Source organism: Anolis carolinensis, chromosome 2, assembly GCF_035594765.1.
Source record: "Anolis carolinensis isolate JA03-04 chromosome 2, rAnoCar3.1.pri, whole genome shotgun sequence".
In the NCBI taxonomy this organism is placed as follows: Eukaryota; Metazoa; Chordata; class Lepidosauria; order Squamata; family Dactyloidae; genus Anolis; species Anolis carolinensis.
In genome coordinates this window covers 92,911,360-92,937,376 of record NC_085842.1, presented here as the reverse complement: position 1 = coordinate 92,937,376, position 26,017 = coordinate 92,911,360, and the positions used below count along the sequence as shown (strand labels likewise).

The 26,017-nt window shown below is 37.8% G+C and overlaps 1 protein-coding gene across 4 annotated transcripts in view; it reads left to right on the top strand.

The window, feature by feature from the left end:
- The window catches only part of sgcd (sarcoglycan delta), a 906,913-nt gene that overhangs the window by 368,123 nt on the left and 512,773 nt on the right, over positions 1-26,017 (top strand). The window contains exon 3 of one of the 4 annotated variants that reach the window (XM_062973869.1): positions 4,261-4,452. The exons of the other annotated variants lie outside the window; for them this stretch is intronic. The gene's annotated coding sequence lies outside the window, so the exon portion shown is untranslated. The remainder of the gene's footprint in view (positions 1-4,260; positions 4,453-26,017) is intronic. 4 annotated transcript variants of the gene reach the window in all.

Sequence of the window (26,017 nt, the reverse complement as noted above, 5' to 3'; positions counted from 1 at the left end):
AAGAAAAAATCAGACAACTTCTAGATCCCACAATTTACAAGAAACTGAAACAAGACCCCACTAACAAAATCACCAGAAAAACGAACACTCTAATCAAGAACTCCTCCATTAACTTTGACATACGCCAACAGCTGTGCAAATCAGAAGCCCTCCCACCCAGGCTTTACGGACTCCCCAAAATCCACAAGGACTCCATCCCACTCAGACCCATTGTAAGTGCCATTGGATCGCCGACTTACAACCTGGCAAAATTTCTGGCTACACAGCTACAAACCCACATTGGGCTCACTGCACATTATATCAAGGACTCTACACACTTTATAGAAAAGATCAGCAACCTCAATCTAAGCACCAAGGACATCCTGATCAGCTTTGATGTGGTGTCCCTTTTTACCAAAGTCCCAGTAGCTGACACCCTCACACTAATCAAACAAAACTTCCCAGAAGACATCACAGCCCTGTTTCACCATTGCCTCACCACTAGCTACTTTCAGTGGGACACTGGATTCTATGAACAGAAGGATGGAGTGGCCATGGGGAGCCCTCTCAGCCCAGTAGTAGCAAATTTCTATATGGAATACTTTGAAAAACAGGCCCTAGAAACAGCACCAAAAAAGCCAACTGTTTGGTTCAGATACGTAGATGACACCTTCACAATTTGGAGCCATGGAGAGGAAGAACTCAGCAAGTTCCTGGACCATCTTAACAGCATCCACCCAAACATCCAATTCACCATGGAAAAAGAAAAGGAAGGAAAACTGCCATTTCTAGATGTTCTGGTCATCCGCAAACCCAATCAACAATTGGGCCACACAGTTTACAGAAAACCTACACATACAGATAGATACCTTCATAAAAACTCCAACCATCACCCAAGTCAAAAAAGGAGCACAATCAAAGCCCTGACAGACCGTGCACAAAGAATCTGCGAACCTCACCTCCTCCAAGGTGAACTCAACCACCTAAACTGGGCTCTACAGGCCAATGGATACTCCACCACAGACATCAGAAGAGCTGCAAGGCCAAGAACAAGCCATGAGAGTCAAGACAAAGATCCACCCAGAGGAAAGGTGTTCTTACCATACATCAAGGGAACTACTGACCGCATAGGGAAGCTGATGAAGAAGCACAACCTACAAACTATCTACAGACCCACGAAGAAAATCCAACAAATGCTACGGTCAGCGAAGGACAAGAGGGATCCTCTCTCTTCTGCAGGAGTCTACCGGATACCATGCAGCTGTGGACAAGTCTACATAGGGACCACCAAACGCAGCGCCCAAACAAGAGTCAAAGAACATGAAAGGCACTGCAGACTAATTCAACCAGAGAAATCAGCCATAGCAGAGCATTTGATGAACCAGCCTGGACACAGAATACTATTTGAGAACACAAAAATGCTGGACCATTCTAACAACTATCATGTCAGACTACACAGAGAAGCCATTGAAATCCACAAGCATGTGGACAACTTCAACAGAAAGGAAGAAACCATGAAAATGAACAAAATCTGGCTACCAGTATTACAAAACTCCAAAATCAAAACAGTAGATGGGAACCAACACAATGAGGACTTGACTGAACAAAGGATGCCCCCAGGCAAGGGACAAAACATTTCCAGTGCCAATTAGGGTGATTAACTGAAACATTAATGCTGGCTCCCAGTGACAAAGAACTCTTGCCACACCTTGGACTCTACACAGATATATATTCTTTCCTTTCCTGACTTAGTTTATCCATACCTCACAACCTCTGAGGATGCCTGCCATAGATGTGGGCGAAACGTCAGGAGAGAATGCTTCTGGAACATGGCCACACAGCCCGAAAGACATACAACAACCCAATTTTAACTTATCTTCCTAATATGCCGTATTCCTTGTCTAACAAGCAATACTAGACAAGAAGCACCACCAAGAAATGGCAATTCTCCAGACTTGTATACAAATCCTTACCATTCCCATTGGCCAAGGCCAGTATAGGGAATAGTGAAGAAATCACATTCCAGACTCATCTGGTGAACCACATATCCCTCTCCTCCCAATCAAATTTATGCTTAAACCAAACAAATTTAATTGATGTATCTCACTGAGAATAACTTTCAAATAAGCTATACTGAACTGTTTCTGGTTTTCCTTCCTTGAACACACTAATTTTATTCTAGTGGGCTTTCAGTAACTGGCAGACTGCCAAGGAAAAGACTTTTAAGGGTGGGATCAGTAGTGTTAATTTTTTAAAGAATGATTATTTCAAATAATTTGTTTTCTGAAGTTCTAATTCAATTGTGTTTTGTTATTATGTTTAATTGTTTTCTTTTACTGTAACATACCATGTTACCATTTAAGCTTGCTATCCCTTTGTTATGAGCTCCCACAGGTACCAATTATAATAATTAATTAAATAATCAGGGCAGAGCTTTTAAAAGCCAGCTTTAAAACTTCATTGCTGTCTCTCCAATCTGCAAGTACATGGTTGAACACAAAACATCTAATTGATAGAGCTCAGTGAGATAGCACATTTTGCATTTCAGTGGACTACATTGTAGTTTGAAAAAGGAAATTTTTGAAACTCCAGTCTTGGACTCTGACAAAGTACAGGTTTAGAAAACTGCTAGGAAGTTGGCCCAGTGAGTCTTGGATTGGTTTGTGATTCAGATCTAAAGGATTCAGTAACAGGAGATCAACAGCTGAAGTTAAAAGCTGAACTTTATACCAAGACAGAAGAGTAAAGGGAGTTAAGAGTTTTGGAAAAGAGCAGGGAAGCTTTCAGTTTCTGAAGATGGCAAAGGGCAGGAGGGGGAGAAATGGCAAGAATAAGATATAGGCTCAAAGATGGTGGTCAAAGAGTTTGAGAAGAAATTCAAGTTCCCATTGAAAGGAGAGACAGCTAAGGCAGGAACACAAAGGAGCCTGGGAGCGGAGGGCCAAAATATTCTTATGCATGGCTTGAAGAAAGTGGTCAGAAGGAAGCTCCTTTTTCTACAGGAATTTTCTCTCCAGCTAGGACTATTGTTGCTTTAGTAAAGCAAACCCATTATTCCCCACTTCCAGTCTTTGTACTTTCTCATCAAGCAATACAGTATTAAGTAGGGTGTGTGTATTTAGCCAAGGGTCAGAACAAAGTTTTATTTTATGTGTCTTGGGTTTCATTGGCATCTATAGATCAAGTCTGGCCAGACAATTCATTTCATCACTTTCACTAAATCACCTTTTATATGCTTTGGTAGTCACTGAGTCCAAAGTATAATTTCCTCCATTTATTGTTTGTACAATAACTTCTTGTATTGGTACTTGCATTTTTCAGTTGCCTTATGATCTGCTTTAGGCCCTAGTTCATGAATAACAAAAAAAAATAATAGATAGGTCTCAGTGATGACAGATCTGTGCACATGCACAAATGCCCTTTGTGAAATGATAATCATTGTCAGATGATTGTTGGCAAACAGAAGTTTTCCAAAACATGGACTTTGTCAGACTTTAGAGAATACTTATCTTCGCACCTGCTATACACGAAATATCCAGTTGTCTTTGTTTGTCTTCTAATTCAGCTACCTCCTAATCCCTTTGGATTGAGGATTTATAACAATAATAAGTATACTACTGCTTAATTGTTGCAAGGAGCTATCATCTGTAAGTTGAGCCTTCATTTTTCGCTCTTTACATTGCTTTATGGCATTCTCTCTTAGTATCCAATTACTGTGTTTTCAGTACACAGTGTTACTCCCTGTTCATTATCTTTATGCTTGTTTAAAAATGTTCCAAGTATTATTTGTATGACTTTTGGGATCTGGAAATCATAGTGTCATAGTGACAATTTCAGATTGGTTATTTGATCCGTTTTTAAAAATAATAATAATAATAATAATAATAATAATACTAAAACTGCATTTTAAGCAATAAGTATAATTTTGCTTTGTTCTTTCTCTTTAAGCTCCTTGTAGCAATATCAGCTTATAATTGACAGCTCAGATCCAATAATGCACTTTTTAGTATGTGCCCCCTTCCTAATTTAGTGGCACAGAAAATGTACGATAAAGCATGAATTGTTCTGCTTTACACTTCCTGAATTCAAAGATCGTCCTGAAAAACTGCCATGTATGATGGACCGTAGGTTGCTTTTTGTCCCTGCGTGACATTTCATTTCCATTAGATGTTGTCTTATGTTCTATTTTGAATCAGTCAAACAAGTGACCCTAGAGTTTAGTGACACACCTTCTTTCTTTTCTCTTCCTCTCCCTTTCTTTTTCCGCTGTGGTTCTTAAAGAACTGGAGGACAATATAATTGTCCTCAGAGAAAGATACATACATATATACACAGAGAAAGCCAAGCCTTTGTGGAATTTGAAATTGACTTCTAATTGGTGGCAACCTGAGGAACTTACCTTCGCTCCAATGTTGCTCTGAAGAACTGAAAAAGAAGACCTGTGTGAGAAACCAAACAATCCAGCTTACCGAGGTACATATATATCTGTTATCATTAGATTTCCTATTTACTTCATTGTTTAATAGAAAATAGTAGTTCTCAGCTATTAAGTACTTACTGGTCTGAAATAATTTAATAAGTAATTTGTAAGAGTGTCTCATGTTTATATTAAATTGCTTGCTATTTTGATTCGTGTGTGATAGCTAAGGTGATTTTGCATCAAGAAGCATCTATAGCATGAGAAACAGAATACTTGGCCTTTTTTTTTGAATATTTATAAAAGAGAAGGTCAGAGAATATTAGAGTCACAAGTTGTTATCTTAATCTTATTTTCTTCCTGTCCTTGTATGAAATATCCTGTACTGTTCCATTACTGCTGTGATTTTAAGTATGAAAGACTTGACTGATTTTTTGTCCTGTATCAGGTGTGACATAGAGTTATACCTTTTGACTTGCTGGGCAGAAAAAGATAAGAAAAGAAGCATATTGTGTTTAATCGTTTTTGAGGAAAACAGGAAATTGTACAGCATAAGCAAAGCTGCTTATTTTATGAGATACCAAAAAACTTCCAAAGTATGACATTTCCAAACTGTTGGTTTGGCTCGTGTTTTTCTAAAGGATAGTGACTGGTTAGCTAGAATTCATTCAGCTTTGTTGAAGAATTAACCAGCTATTTAGAAGACATCTGGCTGCTATTACTACTAAAGTTTAGTTAAAAGAAAGAGATTCACTGTGTTATGTCAAAGCTCTACAATGCTCCAGCTTGATAACTGAAGTAATCCCAAATGTAAGTATCTTATAGTCTATTGAGATATGGGTTCATTAAGGAGAGAAGTACTTAGGCTGCATTGTGTGGATCATTGGGACGTGCCCAGGATCAACAGAAGACTTGTTGGGTCTTCTCTAAATGTGGGAGGAATTTATTTATTTATTTATCATCCACCGTGACGCCAAGTCCTTGGTAGAGTACTTCCTCCATCAAGGACTCGGTGGAAGTGGCAATTTAGGGTGAGCTGAGGGCTTACCTGTTATGACAGTGAATGTGCATCATTCACAATCCTCCTAGACACCATAAGCCACCTATATTGCTGTGGAGGAGCTACTGAAGATCTTTTGTCCCCATTGAAATAAATGGGAGGAAACTTACAATTTAAGGTACAGGGGAGGCAGGAGAAGGGATTTAGATTCTTGGGAGGCTATGCCAATTTACCTTTGAAGGTAAGTCTGCCTTTGGAGGAAAGAAGATTGCAATGCTAGTCTTCTATTTTGAATGTCTTCTCTAATCAGTCACAGGTTATAAATACAGATATTGGTACACAGTAATTCAGTAAATGAATAATAGTATCATTAGGGAAGTGATTGGCTCCCACGTGTTTGTACATTTTAAGGGAACAGAGTGTGTATATAGCAGATCATCCTTTTGACATCCATTTCATTTTCATTCTACTAGATATGTGAAGTAGTGTTTAATTAATGGAAATTCCATTCTTCTTTCCATTTGATGACTATGAGAGCAAGTTTTAAGAACTGTTTTAAAGCTTTGGCTCACTTTCTCTTTCATTAACTTGCCACTCTTTCACTTCTGTGACAGATCTGTGAGACCATCTGTTTATTAAAACCTCATTACTCAATCTCCAAAGTGTTCCACTTTATTCAGCCACAAGTAGTCAGCTGAGTATTTGTTTCTATATTTTAAGGAAATAATAAAAAAATACAGGGGCTAATGAGAATAATGTTTTGTTGTTGTTGATGTTGTTGTTGTTGTTGTTGCTGTTGTTGTTGTTGTTATTACAACTGTTTGCAAAAGTTAAGAAATTGATTTTAAAAAGGAAGGGATCTATTACTTTTTTACTTCTTTTGGAGATAAATCGGTTTAAGCAGTTTTTTTAAAAAGTAGGGAGCGTTTCAGAAAAAATAAAGTATTTCTGTAGATTCAACTGTATTGAAATCACAATATTTGTAATGTTATTTTTCATGAAGGCCCATCAGAAAACAACAATTTTTCCAATTTTGGGGAAAATGTACTTTTGTTTGTATGAGATCCCATCAACTATTTTAATAGTTTTTTTTAGTTTAAATGCCCTTATTTCATTAATTTATTCATTTGCTAATTTATTCTAACTTTAATAACAATATTTTATGCCAAACACACACAATAGGCTATCTGAGTGGTACATAAAAGGTAATTTAAAATTATACAAAAGAAGAATTAATATAAGCTTAAAACCAAATTTAAATTGCATCAAAGCAAAAACCATTATGTTTGATGAAAATCTGTTTTGGATTGTATAGAACAGTTGTTCTCAATCTGGGGTCGCCAGATGTTTTTGGCCTACAACTCCCAGAAATCCCAGCCAGTTTATCAGCTGTTAGGATTTCTAGGAGTTGAAGGCCAAAAACATCTGGGGACCCACAGGTTGAGAACCACTGGTATAGACGATTGTATAATTCATCTATATTTCATTTTTATCCCATCTTTCGCTCAACATAAGGACTCAATGCAAGCAAACATGATACAATACAAATTAAAAACAAACCAAATGCATGTAAATATGAATAAAAAATTAAAAAAAAACAATGACATCTTTGTGTCATGAAGCATGAATAAAAATACAGTTGAATTTGCAGTAAAAAAAAAACAACTACACATCCCTGTTCCAAATCCCACTCATATCATCTCCTGCAGCCGCCCCCTAACTAAATGCCTGATTGCCGAGTTATGTTCTCATCTGCTTATGGAGAGAAGAAGTTCCAGAGTCTTGGAGTAGTCACCAAAAAGGCCTTCTCCCTTGTTCCCACCAAAGGAGCTTAAGAGGGCGGTGGGACAGAGAGAAGACACTCTCCAGAAGATCGTAGAATTCTCAAAGGCTCATACAGAAAGATACATTCCCTCAAATAACCTGGACCAGAGCCGTACAGGGCTGTATAGGTCAAAACCAGCTCTTCAAATGTTTCCTTGAAACAGGTTGGCTGTCAGAGGAGCTGTTGTACATTCGGAAAGACTATGAACTAGGCCTTAACTTTTGACAGGTCTTTGAAAATCTTCAGTCCTCATGGCCTTATAGTGTTTCAGCTAAATGGGCTCATCATTTTGCCTTTATCAATTTCTCTTGCTCTTATTTTTTCTCTTTGTTGTATTTTAAAGTTCTCAGTTGTTGTTGCTGTTTTTCAGAAAACGTATTGAAATTATTTTTAAATTTGAATTGTAAGTGACTCCAGGATCTCTTAGTTCAAAATGTAGTGCATGCATTCAAAATAAACAAATACATAGGAATTAGGATCCATTGACCCATGTGCTATGATGTTTGTTTTTAAGTTGTTGATTCTGTAGAATGTTCTGTATTTAAGTGAATGCTTGCATATATTCTTTGAATATGGTGTGTATTTTGCAGTTGATCCTGAAAACACAGGGTAATTTGAGATCTACACTGATCTGCTACCACTTTCTTACCTTGATTTCATGCAGCTTTGAGCAAATCTGTATAGTAAGTGAAAGTGGTGGGGGTGGGTCTAGAAAAATATTCCAATGTAGGTACTATTAGTTTTCAATTTCTACTATTAGTTGTATAACATATAATTTCAGATGCTATTGAAACAATCACAGTATGTCCATGTCTCATGAAATCTCACCAACTTAACCCAAGCACCATTGCTGGTTCTTTATTAGGCCAATAATTGCACCCTTCCATATAGTAAGGGGATGGAATTGAATTGCTTCTCTAATCAAATGTACAAAAGCTCCCTATACGTAAAATTGCTTCTTTCTTTGGATTTTATTTGAGAAGATTAAAAGTTCAAGCTATGAAGGCTTAAGCTTCTGGTTTAGATGTGTAAATCTGAATACAACATGAAACATATGTTTACTAAGAATGTAAATATGAAGAACACATTAAAATGTTTATTCTGGTGGAGTGACAATTGTGTTTCAGAGTTACACAATGCATGTACAGTTATTTTTAACTGTTTTAATTCTTATTTTATTGTATTATGATGGTAGTGATCCTGCCAGTTGTGTAAGCTGCCCTGAGTCCCCTTGGGGAGAAGGGTGGGGTAGAAATATCGGAAATAAATAAAATAAATAATTCCCTCACTTATCACTGGGGTTAGGTTCCAGGACCACCCGCAATAAGTGAAAATCCACGAAGTAGGGATGCTATATTTATCTCAATATTTATACATTATTTTAGTGATTATACACTATTTTAAGTCTTTATCAACCAAACGTGTGTTAATAAATCACCTTCTTCTCCTTCTGTTGCCGCTTGGGCTCCTTTTCTCTCCCTTTGGCTTCTCCTTCCTCCCTTCCTTAGGCTGTAAATTGTGATTTTTTATGATTTTAGAGATTATTGAAAAACCGAAAAACAGAGAATCCGCAAAAAGTGAACCGCAAAGTAGTGTGGGAACACTGTAGTTCAGTTCTGTAGAATATCACATTTTATTAAGTACTTTTGTTAATTTTTTTGCATAGATTTGTCTTTGGGCTCTTCCCCATTCTTTAAAATAAGACAAAGCTCCTTGTATATATTGTTATTTCCAAATACTTTATCCATTTCAAATGATTACTCCAGTTGTGTACCAGATTTTACATATTTTATAGGATACACAAAATTGGTTGTGTGGGGGATTCTGAGGAGGAGGCATATATATGAGATACTTTGTAAGCCTCAAAGAGTTCATTTGATATGCTTTGTAAGTTTCATTGTAGTTAATTGTCTTTGGAAGATTGGTTTTTGGATATAACTCATATTTCTCTTGAACTTGAATTGATTTTGTAACTTTTTATGTTTTAGTTATACCTTTTGAAAATACTATCATAGATCCTATGTAGCATAATTATGTTCTAGCTCCCAACTATCAGTTGTGATTTTTTTTGTAAATCATCATCATCATCATCATCATCATCATCATCTGTTTGTCATCTAGGAGATAAATGCCTTTTCCAAGCTATGTTCTTTTAAACCTAGGAATGGGTCTTACAGAGCCTTGGGAATACAAGGAAGGATACTTGAGGAGGCTCACTGATTTGACAGTGGTCTTGACTGAGACATGATGTAGTTCAAATACCGTATTCTTTACTCTGGGGCCAACATTATATCAGTGGGTGGGTCAGAATCACTTCTTCCCCCCTCTCCCTTGTTCTCCCCTGAGATCCCCTGTCTATTTCTTATCCACATGCAGTCTTCTCCATCTGTCCAGTCACACATATCCATAAGTATGACCTCTGATTTTTCATCACCTGTCATCTTATGGGCAGGAGCAATTTTCCTAATGGCTGTAATTGGTCACATTCAGATGTAACAATGTCATTGATTTATTTTGCCTAATTTTGGTTTATTCAATATCTGCACAGCCCCAAATCAAAATATACCGTTTTCAGCACCATAACCTTGATTTTTTTTTTTGTTACACCTAGGCCAAGAATGCTTATTTCTGGTTTGTCTCAGTATTGCATGACTACTGTTCATCAAGCAGAAGGCAAGAGCAGCTAGATAATGAAATGTTTCTCAATGGTCCTTTAATCCTAGTGCACCAATTCACTACCAACTGGTATCTATCCCCATCAAATTCCTCTCGAAATATAACTTGACATCAGTTTTGCTGTGTAAATTTTCTGCTTATTGAAGGCAAGGAGTTTTAAGGGGATCTGATCCATTATCTTCTGAGCAGAATTTCAAGTCTAAAGAAGTGGGATAACTTGTTATACCCACTGAAGAAATATGTCTTCTGGAATGAAGAAAATAGTGTTTCTTTTTTGCCTTCAGTGACTACAGAAAGGGCCACTAGTCCTTCAAAAGTCAGATGTTGGGTAACTTGGGTAACCAACCACCCCTACCTGATGATAGCGACATAACTTGCACTTTTGGCCCAGTTCCTTTGGATCCAATCCAAGATTTTATCATTATATTTTTTGTATGTGATTTTTTATGACTTTTTAAAATTGTTGATTAATCTGTTTTATTGCTTTGTTTTTATATTGTTGATGTCCGGGCTTGGCCCCTTGTAAGCCGCCCCAAGTCCCTTCGGGGAGATGGGGCAGGGTATAAAAATAAATTATTATTATTATTATTATTATTATTATTATTATTATTATTATTATTATGTTTAATCTTGATAGCTACTTCAGGTTGCTTCTTGAATAGTTTACCTTTACTGCAGGATTGCTAACCATGGTACTTAATCCCACTCACTACTGTCCTGGGTCCTGAAACCATTTGGATCCAACCAAATATTCATCTGTCAGCCACTTCTCATTATGTCCACTTTATTGAGACCTTATTTTGCAGGAGAAGCAGAATCCCCCCAAAGGAGCAAAATAAACAATTCAATTTTATAAAAAACAAAACAAAACCTGATGATTATTGTTATGAATAGGAGACATATGAGCAGTAAATAACAATGTTATCAAATTGATCGATAACAATGTTATCAAATGGATTACACAACAATGTGAGCCTCTCGCATATGAAGAAATCCCAATAAACCCACACATGTTGAGCAGGAAAGTGGAACAGCTGAACAGAAATAATGCGGCAAAATCACGCACACAGTATCCCAACAGCCCAATGTTCTTGGGGGCCTGCATGAAATTCAGACTTTCATTCACTAAGTGAAAAGATTTGCAGTGGCCTCTGTAGCTGCTAATGACTGGAAGTGGTTATAGAGCTCTCGTGAAAATCAGCCTAAATTAGATTCAGAAAGTTTGTAATCACATTCAACCAAATATGACTACAGATAAGATATTCATGCTTAAGGCACAAAGGTCTAATATACATTGAGATACTTGAGGATGAGAGGATGCCAAAGCTTATATGTCACTCAGATCCTGCGCCCATTTTTAGCTTTACACATACTCCATCAAAGGGGCTCTCTGGTCTGGGCAAGATATCACAATACAAGAAGTGTTAGGGACTCAAATAAAACCCTGAAGACTACCAAGGGGGAGTATGTGTTAAAGAGAAGCATATAAGTAAGAACTGCGAGGACCTGGAGGCAAACAGATTTTGTAGTGCATTAGTAAAACCATGGCTTTTTTCAAATTCCCTCCTCCTTTTCATTTTTCTATTAGGCTTGTGTGATCAGTGAAAAAAAAAATGATTCAATACTCATTACAAAACTGGGGGGCTACACCAAATCATTTCTAAAGTGTTTCTAAAGTATTGTAAGAGATCCTTGTGTAACTATAACGAAGTAACAAATTCTTCGTTACTTTTTGTTAAATAATTGCATAGGGAGGGGGGAGTCCAACCCTCTTTATTTTTCCAGGCAGGAATTGCACAGTCAAACCACCCCCGAATAGATGCCCATCCAGCCTTTGAAATAAGAATAACAACAACAACAATAGGAAACATACTAGGTAAACTTTGGAGTTACTGCCGCTAAGCATTGCCTACCTCACAGGGTTGATTTAACTCCCAGTAATCCCTTTCTTTTATCTCAAAATCCCCTTAAGAGAGTGAACAGGAGGAGAAGGAGGTAGTGGTGGCAGAATTGGTGGCACAAGGTGGTAAGCAGAATTCTGGGAAATGAAGTTTGGGAAGGTGAGGACTTCTGTGGCAGAGAATTCAAAAGGCTCCAACCTCAATTACATTTTGCGGAATTTTGCTCGCTTCCCTCTCCAAGTTGGAGAAGTTAGTTTTAAAACAAAGGTGCTCCATTGCCTCTAGATCAGCAGCAGCAGAAAATTCAAAAGGCCCTGCCCTAAACTACATTTTCCAGAATTCTGCTTGCTTTCCACGTTAAAGCCTCAATGTGAATGTGGTCTTTGCCTGTCTCTCCCTTCTTCCTTGCCTAGCCAGGCATCCCTCCGTCCTTCCCTCCCTCTGGGAAAGTTTGAGAAGGCTAGGAGCCCTGTGGCAGAGGATTAAAAGGCCCTGTCCTAAGCTACATTACCCAGAATTCTGCTCACTTCCTTCATTAAAGCCTCAATGTGAGTGTGGTCTCTGCCACTCTGTCTGTGCCAGCTATGTGCAGAGGGGCTTCTTCCTTACCCAGTTAGGCATTCCTCCCTCCCTCACCGTCCAATTTGAGGAAAATGCTTCTCCCTCCTCTCTGGCCTCACCAACCTTCTCAGGACTCTTTGGGGGAACTAAACCTTGCCTTTTTGGAGAGAGAAGCAGTGCTTGTGATAGAGACCTAGAGCCATTTACGAGAGTTACAAAACTCATCCAAAAGTCATAGGTCAGTGTTTTGAATCTTAAGTTTTTTGTATGGCCACCTCTTATGTTTCTAAATATTGTTTCATATGTATGAATCTAATGAATTACAAATGAAAAACTAATTACAAATGAAGTTTTGTGCACCTCTAGTTTTAACCCATGAGTTATATGAAACAACCATATACGTGAATCCCATGTCAACATCAACAGTTGGGTCCAGCCCTTCACACCATTACTGTTGGTGGATACTCTCCCTCAACAACAACAACAACAACAACAACAACTATCTAAAGTAGAGGAGAAGAATTATTTTGCCTAGAGATGTGCTTGGGATTCTTGAAGAGGCTGCGATTAGGAGTGTGGGGAGGAAAAATTAGACAAAACTTGCCAGGAGCACAGTTGTTTGGTAATTGGGATATTTCTAATTACAGTAGTTCTGTTTCTGTGGTTAAAAAACTTTCTTATTTTTGAGAATGCTTGAAATTGAGGTGATAAGAATCTCCATACAGATATTTACTGCCATGAGCGTGCACTGTTCCTGTGAAAGAAAAACCATAAGCAGCTTATTTGTTAAGCTACACAATTCTCAACCCATAAAGAAATGTTTACAAGAAGTGTCACTGATAAATAGCCAAATTCAAGAGGACAGTCACAATATTTCAGGGCTTCTATCTGTGCTGCACTAACTTGTACAGTTAAAATGTTTCCAGTATAAGTGTTAAAGTCCAATCTGGAATGTCTCTATATTCCTGTGCTCAAACCAAAGGAGATTGCATACCTGAGCTATAATTTCTCTTGAATGACTGGAATCTAATACAAAGAGAAGTGTTATGTAAGCAGAATTTGGGAAGAGGTGTTGTTGTTGTTGTTGTTGTTGTTGTTGTTGTTGCATGCCTTCAAGTTGTTTGCGACCTTCAGGTAGCCCTAGCATGAGGTTTCTGGAGAAGAGAGTGTATGACTCACCCAGGGTTACCCAATGGGTTTCCATGACTAAACAAGAAATCAGATCAGGTAGTCTAACCTACCAATGCAAAGCTCTGATGAAATGGTCCTTCTTCAGAGCAAGGTATATTTTCAGTGAACAGTATATGTAATTATTATACTGACATTTAAGCATAATGGTGACACAACACAGACAATTGCTAGGTCTGCTTTGCCTATCTCACCTTCTTTGGAGAGAGGGAGGAAGGGAGTTTTATTTCATCTCTTTCCAAATATTAAGTAAATAAAATTTCTAATTGCTTGGCTGATCACATTTCAGAGATTTTATGGGGCTTTGTCATACAAGATGGGATGTAGTTTTCTGTGCTCTTACATCACTGCTAAAGTTATGTAGACTTTTTGACAAGTCGTAATATGGATGTGAATTTTCCTCAAACCCATCTGAGGTTAATGCCAAAGTTATATCTTTTGTATTTTCTTTGCCAAGTTGCAAGATCAGCAGACTTGTAGTGCTAACATATCAAATCTTGTGGTGGCATCACATTCGCAACCCATTTCACCCAGCCTGTCCTGAAAGAGCTTTCACTGAATCTATCACCTTGACATATACTAACACTACATCTCCAATAGCTAATATCTCTGTGAAAAAACATGATAACATCAGCAAAACTGGGTAGAAATTCTTGGAAGGGGAGTGTCTTGAAATCTAAAACTGACATAAGTGTAAAATAAATCCATCAAGAGCCAAATGATACACTGTAATGACAATCATATTAGTCCTTGTAGTGAATATCTACAATGGGCCCTTCCAGACAGACCCTATATCCCAGGATCTAATCCCAGGTTTTCTACTTTAACCTAGATTATATGAATCCCCACAGCCTGATAACCTGGGATAAACAGAAAACCTGGGATTGAATCCTGGGATATGGGGCCTGTCTGGAAGGGCCCAGAGTCTTCCCAGATATAGTTAAGTTTTTGAAGATACATTATCCCACAGCCTCACTATCTCTGAAAACACCCATCGAGAAGAAAGGATTCCAGAATAACATTTCAAGCAGTATCTCATTTTATGATACAAATTTGACAGCTCAGGTGAAATCCACATATAGAGAAGGTTTAAGTATGCATCATGCTGAGGCTAGGCTAAATATGAATATGTGTGGGTGGATGTTTATTGCATGCATTACTAAATGCAGATTGGTTGCTAGAATGGAGGGTAGTTTTAATGTTTGCTTTTGGGATGTAAAATGTCTTCTTCCTCAAGCTGAATATTTTTGCCATGTGTTTGTTTTAATACTTATATGACCATATTAGCTTAAAGTGCTTCCTAACTGGAGCCACTTCTGTAATTATTAAAATTATGCATTAGTGTTTCCTTTCCATGAGCTTCAAACTTTTTTTCTTTTTAAAGAGCTAGCATTTTATTATAGGTCCAGCTCGCAGATTTTTCTGAAGTCAGCTTTGAAGCAAAGAAAACTTTCAGGATAACATTTCATTTGACCCATAATGAGCCAAGACACTAGCAACTGCATGGCAAAACATAATTAAAATGCTTGACAGATACTGTATAGTCTTTAAAATTTAATTACCTAAGTGAATCGTTGTCTCTTGGAGTGAACCTACTGTTTTAAGGATAGCAAAAAATAATTGCTAACCCCGTATTACTCATAAGACACTTGCAACCTGCCTAATTACCTGTATCATCAATGTATCATTATTAGAAAACTAGTGGGATATTAATAGCATAATAGAAAAGTGACTGCTGGTTGTGTGTTGGCATATTTGCCATAAGAGTGTGCTACATTTTACTGGAGAGATTGTCCATGTTCGTTTTATAGGTTTTTTTTTCAAATTACCCGCAAATGTTAAATTGTCTTCTGTATATGTCTTGCAAGTAGCTACATAAATGCTCACATTATGTATCAGGGGCTTCAATGGACTATGTCATTGTTTTCGCAGGGTCTACTGTTTTTACCTAGTGGGTTTTAAAATCTGGGTAGTCTCGTGAGAAATTAAGGCTTTCTCCAACAAACAAAACAAAAGTTTCACAAAACCTATTCTTTTTGGTGCACACATGACTATTCTCTTCTGTACACCTAGGGATTTTCATAAAGATGCTGGTTAGTTCTCCCGGGACTCATTCACTTTATAGAATTATAGTGCTGTGATTCCAATTTAACTGCTATGGCAACATCCTACGGAATTCTGGGGGTTAATGGGATGGGGAAGCACAAGAGCACATGCCAAAGTCAAGGCCTTTGGGCCAAGTCCCGCCCACCATGTCATTTTGTGTGGCCCTCCAAATGCTGCACTAAAATTCCTGTGTTCCTCATTTTTATACATCATGACTAGAGCTGATGGGAGTTGTGAGACAGTAACATCTGGAAGGCTGCTGTTTGTTCTGTTTACTCAGAATAGTGGGGTTTGAATTTAGATATAAGGCTTGTGGATATGATGTCTGATTTTAGAATGTCTTAGCTTTTCTCCACCCTCACAGCCACAAATGTTTTGGGTTGCAATTCCCATTATCCCCTATTCCAAACTAGGTAAAAACAAAATAGTGTCAACTACTATGCAAAAAATTGACATTGGCCCTCTGTATCCATGGATTCTCCATCCATTGATTTAGTGGCTCTTTGTAGGCAGCTATAAGATTGATATGTCCCTTGATGAAAATGTGTTTAATACCCCTGCACTAGAAGTATATACCACAACATATACCACAATAAAATTGTAGGCATATGTAAAAATAATGCTAGAAAATAATCCATTTTACATCTTTTTCATAGTTTTCCTGTGACAGTAGTTCAGATTACTGAAGACAGAAGGGAAGAGTAAAAATGGGAAATTTTTAATAATAGCACATCTTTCCCTGGTAAAATATTTTAGGATATTCTGTGATATTAAACAACAAGATAAATAGCAAGCAGGTCAGAAATTGATTGTTTTTCATATTTGGAAGAGGCAAAGGCTTAAGAAGCTGACAGTGTGTTGGCATTTTGTGCTTTGCTCACAACAATGATTTTAAATGCTGGGAAAAGCGCCACTAGAATACCATAGGCTGCTCCATTATAATAGATGATTCAAGAACTGACTGCCCAGTGTTTTGGTAGTAGCTTTGTCTTTGCTGGCAGTTCATCTAAGTTCACAGCCAACGTTGTTTGTTTGAACACTTGTGAACTCACTATTCCAATCTATTTCTTTCATATGTCATATCAAAGTTTGTCAGAAATCTTTGCAAATGTAATAGCCATTTTCTTGGTTTTCTCTGAGCAAATAATAATATTGTTATGTAGTCTCAGATTCAAAGAATGCTTACCAACAAATAAGTCCAATTGTTGGCACACCTCCTGACAAAGCACCATTTTCAAGCATCAGGAAGACTGTTCCTAACAGAGAGGGAATAACAAAATAAACTTTGAAGTGAATACTCAGGCAAGCAGTTCTATATATATTTTGCTTCCTGGCCATTTTATAAAGGTAAAGGTAAAGGTAAAGGTAAAGGTTTTCCCCTGATGTTAAGTCCAGTCATGTCTGACTCTGGAGTTGGTGCTCATCTCCATTTCTAAGCTGAAGAGCCGGCATTGTCCGTAGACACCTCCAAGGTCATGTGGCCGGCATGACTGCATGGAGCGCCGTTACCTTCCCGCCGGAGCGGTATCTATTGATCTACTCACATTGGCATGTTTTCAAACTGCTAGGTTGGCAGAAGCTGGAGCTAACAGCGACCGCTCACTCCGCTCCCGGGATTTGAACCTGGGACCTTTCGGTCTGCAAGTTCAGCAGCTCAGTGCTTTAACACACTTCGCCACCGGGGCTCCTTGGCCATTTTATACAGAGTCTATATCTTCAAAAACAGGCAGAACAATCTGAAATGGAGACCTAAATTTAACAGCAAATCTGCTAATATGCAATTTCACTGGGATGATGATTGCCCCAAAAGTGGCTCTTTGGCATCAATGGACAGGGTTCAAATACATCCCAAGGCAAAAGACTTTATGGCATGAAGAGCTGAAATGTTGTAGCCTGCTTTTACAGACTTTGTCCCTATTATTCCTCAGCCTCACTTGAGCGGGTGGGCCTTACATTTCTTCCTGCATGAAAACAATCCCCTTGTAACCTCCAAAACAATCATGCAAACCTTTGTAACTTCAACAGTACTGCTTTTGTTTTCTGTTCTTAACTATTTCAAACACTTTTTCTTAATAAAGAAATTAGTGTGTTTGAACACCACTGTATTGTTTTTGTGCCTTCCACTCAGCCTCATAAAGGTATCACCCATGTGGGCTTTAGAGTTCGTTTAATAGTCAGCATAACCCACAGTCCTGGGCCTGTAGTATCCATCTTGCAATTATGGAACTGCTCAATCTAACAGTTTGGATTTTTCGTTTTCCCCCACAGCCCCTAATTTTTGTATCACTGCTTGACAAACAGCACTGGATAATTTGAAAGCTCGCATCACTTATGTTTCACTTTTGTAATATTTTAATAGTTTTCCTAAATGCATTAACATAATTTTGATTTTGAAGCCAAGGGGCTGTTTTGTATTTTATTGTTTCTTACAGGTGCTCATTCTTTAGTCATGTTCACACAGTCCTTGCATGCACTATAAACATATAAGAGCAAATCAAGGTTGATAACACTGATGAAATATATAGTATCTCTTTTAGTATGTACAGCTCTCAAACACAAGTGGTGATGAACTTAAGCTTTTGTGATGATGCTGTTAAACTGAAAGCAAGTTTGATCTGCTCTATATTGAGTGCAACCATTTCAGAAACATTTCTTTAGTTATGGTGTGATTTTTGCCCTCAAGTCAGCTGTATGTTTTACTTTGTATCACCTGTAGAGAAAGTCCAAGGAATGATTGTGTAGTATATTAATTTATAGGGGAAAATAAACTTTCCCTTACCGATAAATCCCACACTAGGTTAATCTCAGTTGACAACAAAGGCTAAAGTGTGCACATATGGTGGAGCGGGTGTAGAGATGGAGGACAAGCTTGATGTTTCTGTCAATTGGAAGAGAAAAGATAAAAGGGTTTCTGGGAAGGAATGATTGTTGGGAAGAGTGACAATGAACTTTTTCTCCCTTAACCTTTATTCGAACCAAATGCAATTTTATGTTAATCAGCCAAAAATGTTGAAACATGGTGTGATCTTCTAGATCAGGCATGTTCAAAGTCCGGCTCGGGGGCCATTTGCAGTCCTTGTTCAAATTTCTATTAGCCCCCAGCCTCTGTCATAAAATCAATAACATTTGGCCCGCCAGCACTGTTGACCACAGTATAAAATACATGTTTACAAAAAGCTAGTTTATATATCACCAGAAGATGACACTCAAGCCGGCCAGCACCTCACAGCCGTCCACCTCCCTTTTCCTCTCCCTTCCTCAACTAAATAACCCACCATTGTCACTCTCTTTCTCTCTCCGTGTGTTCCCTCAGCCACCCTCTTCTGCAGACTCGGGCGAGACCTGGAATAACGGCTCCCAATTAGCTCACTCACAGCTCCACCTTCTGCATGTACATATCCATGCTAGGCATTTCTTCTTAAAAAAAAACCCCACCCTGTTGATTCTTATTGGCCGGTTATCAGAGGTTTGATTTTCTTCCAGTTTCTTTTCCCTCCCTCTCTCCCTCCCTTTATATCCCCACTTCTCTGTGGTGTAGACAAGCTGAATTGACCTCCTCCTCACATACCATGGACATGAACAAGTGAGCTATGTGAAATATAGATTCTGTTGAGTACTTCTGGGAACATCCATAGACAGAACTTCTGTTTAAAAAATGCTCTTGATTTTAGAAATGTAAATGAATTGAAGTGCCAGGGTATTCATTGCTAATGTTCTTCACAGGCTGAAGAAGAACCACAACAATAATGCATAGTGGCACTAGCCTATTAAAGCTGAAAGTAGCTGCTGAAAGTAGACCTTCAGGGCATAGTTGGAGCTTATTGTCACAACTGGGGTCATGGAAGGGTGATAACAACATGTCAGTTGCATTGCACATAGAGGAAAATGATATTCCAGATGAGGACATTTCAAAGAGTACAGTATTGAAATCAATACTGTAAGTCACATTAGTGTTTTCACAGAGACCATAATTCATAAAGTTGATGCTAACTGTTTTGGAAATAACTTTCAAACATCTTTTAAAGGAACATCTTTTTCTGAGGGTTTTAATTACCACATTTACTGTTGGTGTCATTATCATCAAAGGTTCAGGGTGTTCAGTAGACATGCACTCTGATTGCTTTCTCTCCTGGAGGAATTTCTGGCTACTGAGAATTAACTCAACCATTTCTTGTCACATACAAGATGCTTATGCAGTAATAAATCTATACAAGGTTAAAGGTGATGGTTGCTCAGTGCTGACAATTAGTTTGAGCCACAGACTATGTTTTCAATTGAATGTTTACAGCATTAACCTAGACTTTCTCAATTAAATATGAGACACTTTTTGGTTAGGGGTACATTGCAATAACTGCAACATAACAACAATAGTTATTATTAGTAGCATTTATATTACTATTCCACATCTGTTTAGCTGCATCCCTCTGAAATTAATAGATGAAATCTCTCACTTTGTTTCTCCTGCCATTTTTTTTCTCCTTCTCAGATACTGAGTGGAAGGAAAGGTGTCAGTAAACAACTCCTATAACAACGTAATACTAAAGTGAATATGTATGGAAGCATTTTAAAATATGACAATCAATAGGTGGATGTGGGTGGTTCTTAGCCATTTTCAGCACCATTTGTTGACCATGAACAAGATAACATTTAGCAAATGCATAAATTAGTGATGCTTTGTTCACAAGTTGCATGGTCAAAAATCTTAAATGTATACTGCATTGGCATCAAACAAAACAAAGCATTAGCTCCATTGCTATTGGCACAACAATTTTTCAATTCCATTGTTAATTCCCATCCTAACCCTCAAACTTGTCATTGATTTGCTTCCAAGAAGAAAATCAAGCCACACCACTGCTGTGATCACATAATACTGTAGAGGTCCAGCCTTCTAGATATTCCTTTCCCTGATAAATAAAAGGGCTTTTGTCATTGTGCCACACTGTTGTTATACCAACTCTCTGAATGTAACTACTGAATGTAACTAACTGAATGTAATTAATGCAGTTTGACACCACTTTAGCTGCAATGGTTCAATGCTATTTTATCATGGGAGCTGTAGTTTGGTTAGGCACCAACACTATTGGGCACGGAAAGCTAAAAACCTTATAAAACTGAAACCCCTATGATTCCATACATTGAGCCTTGGCAGATAAACTGCATTAATTCTTGAGTGTAGATGCACTATAGACCAACATTTTTCTAATCAGTGTCTTAAAAGTCACCACTTACTTCCTGTAGTACTTCTAGACAAGTGGTGACTTTACAGATGCATGCCTCCAAATCACTACTACAGATATGCAGACAACTGCATAATAGACAGTGACTGAATTCTATTGTTATTCCCAATTAAAATAAACCCATTGAATTAATGTAAGTGTTGATCTAACAAATTCCCACTGAGTCAGTGCATCTAGACTAGTTGGTATTCCCACATTGACTTTGTACCTTGGACTACCTTGGAGTTTGATCCTACATTCTAGTCTTGTTTCCTGTGTTTCCAGTTTGACTCATGCCTTTTTGAGTCATGCCAGTTTGACTCATTAATCCTTGAGATCTTGTTTGGATTATTCTTGATACCTTTCTTGGGACTTACTTTGATATCCAGTTTGGACTATGTTCTTTGAGTGACTTTTATAGACTCTTGCTTCAAGTTTATCAAGTACTTTTTTCTTGTGGATTTAAACCCATTTTATTGACTCTGAACTTTGATGTACTGTTGCTTGCATATAATCTTCAATAAACTGCTTGCTTGTTTATATTCTGGGGCTCCAGTGTGGTTTTGAGGTGCAACAGGTATTAGGATGTTTTTAGAATTGTCTTTTTAAAAATAAATGGGGGTTTGGGGGACTTTTGGGGCCTGTAGGAGGCTTTCTTTTTGGGGGGGGGCACAATAATTAAGTATAGAGGTGATGTGCAGAACCTAAGCTGCACTTGCCCCACTTTTACTCCATCTAAAAGGAGTACTGCAGGTTCCATTGGTTTCTTCATCTAGGCTGTTTTATCTGTTTTTCCTTGAATCTCTGAAACTCAAGCTTTTCACAGTAATGATTCTCTGTCAAAATATTGCTGATATAATTACCTTGCCTCATTTCTGAGACAGTGTTTCTTATTAGCATCATTTCCTGCTTTATCTCACTATATATATATTTGCCCAAAGAGTACATTTTATCCAAGCATAATCTACACTGTGTTTGTTGTAGGCATAGATCACTCTTATATGGCTATACATATTTAATATGTTGTAGGTCTGCTAAGCCTGCTGATCTATGTAAACACACAGAGCATACTTCGTAACAGTTGTTTTCATCTTTTAATTACATATTGACCTGGAGGGAGGCCACTGAACACTCAGGGTTCTTTTGTGTCCTGTCTGTAGCCAGATGAAGTGCCCATGTTTGTAACAGCTCATCTTATTTTTAAAGTCCTTCCTTCTGTTTTGTGCTAATCAAGCAGTAGAAATGTACCCATTTTGGCAAAAAGCCATACTAGAGTGGCATTCAAAAAGCTCTCTTCAATAATCCTGAGCTGATTTTGGGAACAGGGCTTGCTGATATGGTTTATTACGTCAAAAGTACTCTTTTACATTTCCTGCACATCTGAACATTCTTTCTGTCATGGAAGTATTATTAGCACAGTTGACACTAAACTGGGTGTATTTATAGCTTCAAGTCTGGATGAAGTTAAATACAGACACAATGACAACTGTAAGTGTAAATCTATGTCTACTTTACATATGATATGTAAATTATAATTTTCCAGTTGTGATTATTTTTAATGCTATGGAGAAAGATAAGTCAAACAGTCAGAAATTAGACACTATCTTAATGTTTGTTCACATGTACTGCTTTCTGTTATTTAATTATTTTATTAATTCATGTATTTATTTAGGTAATTAATGTATATCCCAGATTTCTCACAATAAGACCCAAGATAGCTTAAAACATAGATTTTAATGCCTACAGCTAAAAAGTTAACCAATTAAATAATTGATTCTATTAAACATTACAATTTAAGTCAGTATAATATCATTTAAAATAACAGTAAGAATAATAGTACATTTCTCTCCAGAGTTCATATTTTTCTCATTTTTATGTATTGTGTGTATGTGTGTATTAAAGCAATCAAACTTCCACCAATGTAACACCTTTATGACAATATTTGGAATACTTTACAACTGAAAATATCTAAAAAGTAATTTCTTCAGTTGAGTGGTCACAGAATATCAAGGGCCCTTTGGTCATGTTCCCAAGATCTATGGGAGATATGAAAATAAACAAAATGTTTGAAAGCCAAGAAAATTCTGGGATCTAAATGCTATATATCGTATTTACTCAAGTATAGTGCACCTATCAAAGGTAATATACACTGAATTTTCAAAACCCTGAAACCATGAAAAAATAGCTGGCAAATGTAATGCACCAGCAAATATTACTTGCTACCTTTTTCAGTGTAATATCTAGATCCAATTCAGAGAAAGCCAGACAGGATGATATAACATTCAGACATGAAGCAATTGTGTGAAAGGCTCTTTCATAGTAAAAGGAAAGGGCTGTTGTAGATCCATATACCCTGTCCCAGAGAGAATTGTGCTAGACTCAGATGTTTTGCCTTATAATGTGGGTACATTTTAGATTGTTTCCCCATACTTAGTTTGCATTGGAATAAAAACTTATATTTGTGCCAGTGGAAGCTGTTGTACTACTCCAGATGGCAGGATGCCTGCTTACTTTTAAAAAGTAACAATTTACTTTACTGGCACAATTACTTGCATGAATGGAATCTCATTTAGCTTAGGCCTCTCTTACTTCCAAGTACAAACTAGAGAAGATTACAGCCATCATTTCTTTATCAAGCTGAATACTCTGCCTTGATTTGCGCTGCTTTCAAGTGATTTTTCTTCTTCTTTTATAGCTTTATATAGGAGCCCCCAGTGGCACAGCGGATTAAACTGCTGAGCTGCTGAACTTGCTGACCAAAAGGTTGGCAGTTTAAATCCAGGGAGCAGGGTGAGCTCCCACTGTTAGCCCCAGTTTCTGCAAAGCTAGCAGTTTGAAAACATGCAAATGTGAGTAGATCAATAGGTACTGCTCCGGCGGGAAGGTAATAGTGCTCCATGCAGTCATGCCAGCCACATGACCTTGGAGACGTCTACAGACAACGCTGACTCTTTGGCTTAGAAATGGAGATGAGCACCTACCCCCAAAGTTGGACACGACTAGACTTAATGGAGAAACCTTTACATTCACTATAGCTTTAGCTTCCTTTTCATTCCATATTGGTTTCTCCTGATCCAACTGCTTACGACACCATACTATTGGCTGCAGAAAGTAGTCTGATATTACCATCCCTAAACAGATTACGGTCAGAATATGTGAAAAATCATACCTTTCCATATGTACTTTCCCAAAGTTTCCTATCTTGGTGGGATCCTTTGCTATATCGCTGAGCCTGGAGCCCCAGGTCTCGGCGGTGGCCAGGGGAGCCTTCGCACAACTAAGACTTGTGCGCTAGCTGCGCCCGTTCCTTGGGAGGTCTGACTTGGCCACGGTGGTCCATGCTCTGGTTACAGCTCGTTTGGATTACTGCAACGCTCTCTACGTGGGGTTGCCTTTGAAGACGGCCCGGAAGCTCCAACTAGTACAACGGGCGGCAGCCAGATTAATAACTGGGGCGGCATACAGGGAGCGTACCACCCCCCTGCTAAGCCAGCTCCACTGGCTGCCGATATGCTACCGAGCCCAATTCAAAGTGCTGGTCTTGACCTATAAAGCCCTAAACGGTTCTGGCCCAATTTACTTATCCGAACGTATCTCCTCATATGAGCCAGCTAGATCCCTAAGATCATCTGGAGAGGCCCTGCTCTCGGTCCCACCTGCCTCGCAGGAGCGGCTGGTGGGAACGAGGGACAGGGCCTTCTCGGTGGTGGCTCCCCGGCTGTGGAACACCCTCCCCACAAATATCCGACAAGCCCCAACTCTTCTGGGTTTCAGAAAGGCTGTGAAAACATGGCTGTGTGCACAAGCTTTTAACGAGTAATATGATAACGTCGACATGGTCCGATTGAAGGCTGAAGCATGAGGTTTTTAGACAAATGGAGCTAATTTACATATATTTTAATTTTTATAATGTATTTTAATGATATATTTTTATAGTTTTAATTGATTGTGTGTACTGTTTTTGTTTTATTGTTGTGTTCTTAGCATTGAATGTTGCCAACTGTGTAAGCCGCCCTGAGTCCCCCCGGGTGAGAAGGGCGGGGTATAAATTCTGGAAATAAATAAATAAATAAATAAATGTCATCAGTTAAAGAGATTAGGTTAGTGGTAATATCTCTCTGACAGGATTCTGCTTGTGAAATCCACTCCTTGTGGAGGTTTGTTTAATGTTTATGTCTTCCTTGCACAGCTTTCATTGAGCAGTGAAGACATTTTTTTCACTCAATGTTTGATATTTCTGTGATTGTTTAAACTGCTGCAATCTTTGTTTAAATGGCAAAGGCATAACTAAACAAGCAAACAAATTTCAGTACACTTTCATCTGCAAATAAATATGCCTGCCTTGGTGCATGATTTCCATTATAGACTAAGAATGCAAAGAATATTTTAAAAAGTTCTCGTTCTTGATACAAGAGGTAGTGTTGACACTTTATGACACCTGCTTAGAAATCAACAACTCCCACAAGAGTTCTTTCTTCCAGCATGGAAAAGGAAGAAAACTTTAGCAGTTTTCATTCTCACATATTAAAATGAGTCAAATGGCAATTTATATCACTATTACAGATATACAGCCCATTATACTTATTTTATTTATTTATTTATTTATTTATTTGCTACATTTATATGCTGCCTTTCTCACCCCGAAGGGGACTCAGAGCGGCTTACAAATTAAATTTACATACAATATTATATTAGCATAGTACAATACTGGTAATAAATTACTATATTGTACTGTATCAATATATTGTAATATTATTAGTAATATTACATATAAAATATAATATATAATTAATATTATTATATTGTATTATTAATATTATATTGTATTACAATATAATATTATGAATACTATATGTATATACAATATGTTATAATTATTATATATTATTGTAAATTATATACTTAATTAAGCATTTCATTCATCTAACACAAATATGTTTTAATGTCTTTTTCTGACTTTTTGACTGTAAAAATGACAAATATTATATGTCTTTAGATATAATATGGGTTTCATTTCATGGTAGCCCCGGTGGCGAAGTGCGTTAAAGCGCTGAGTTGCTGAACTTGCAGACCGAAAGGTCCCAGGTTCAAATCCCGGGAGCAGTGTGAGCGGCCGCTGTTAGCTCCAGCTTCTGCCAACCTAGCAGT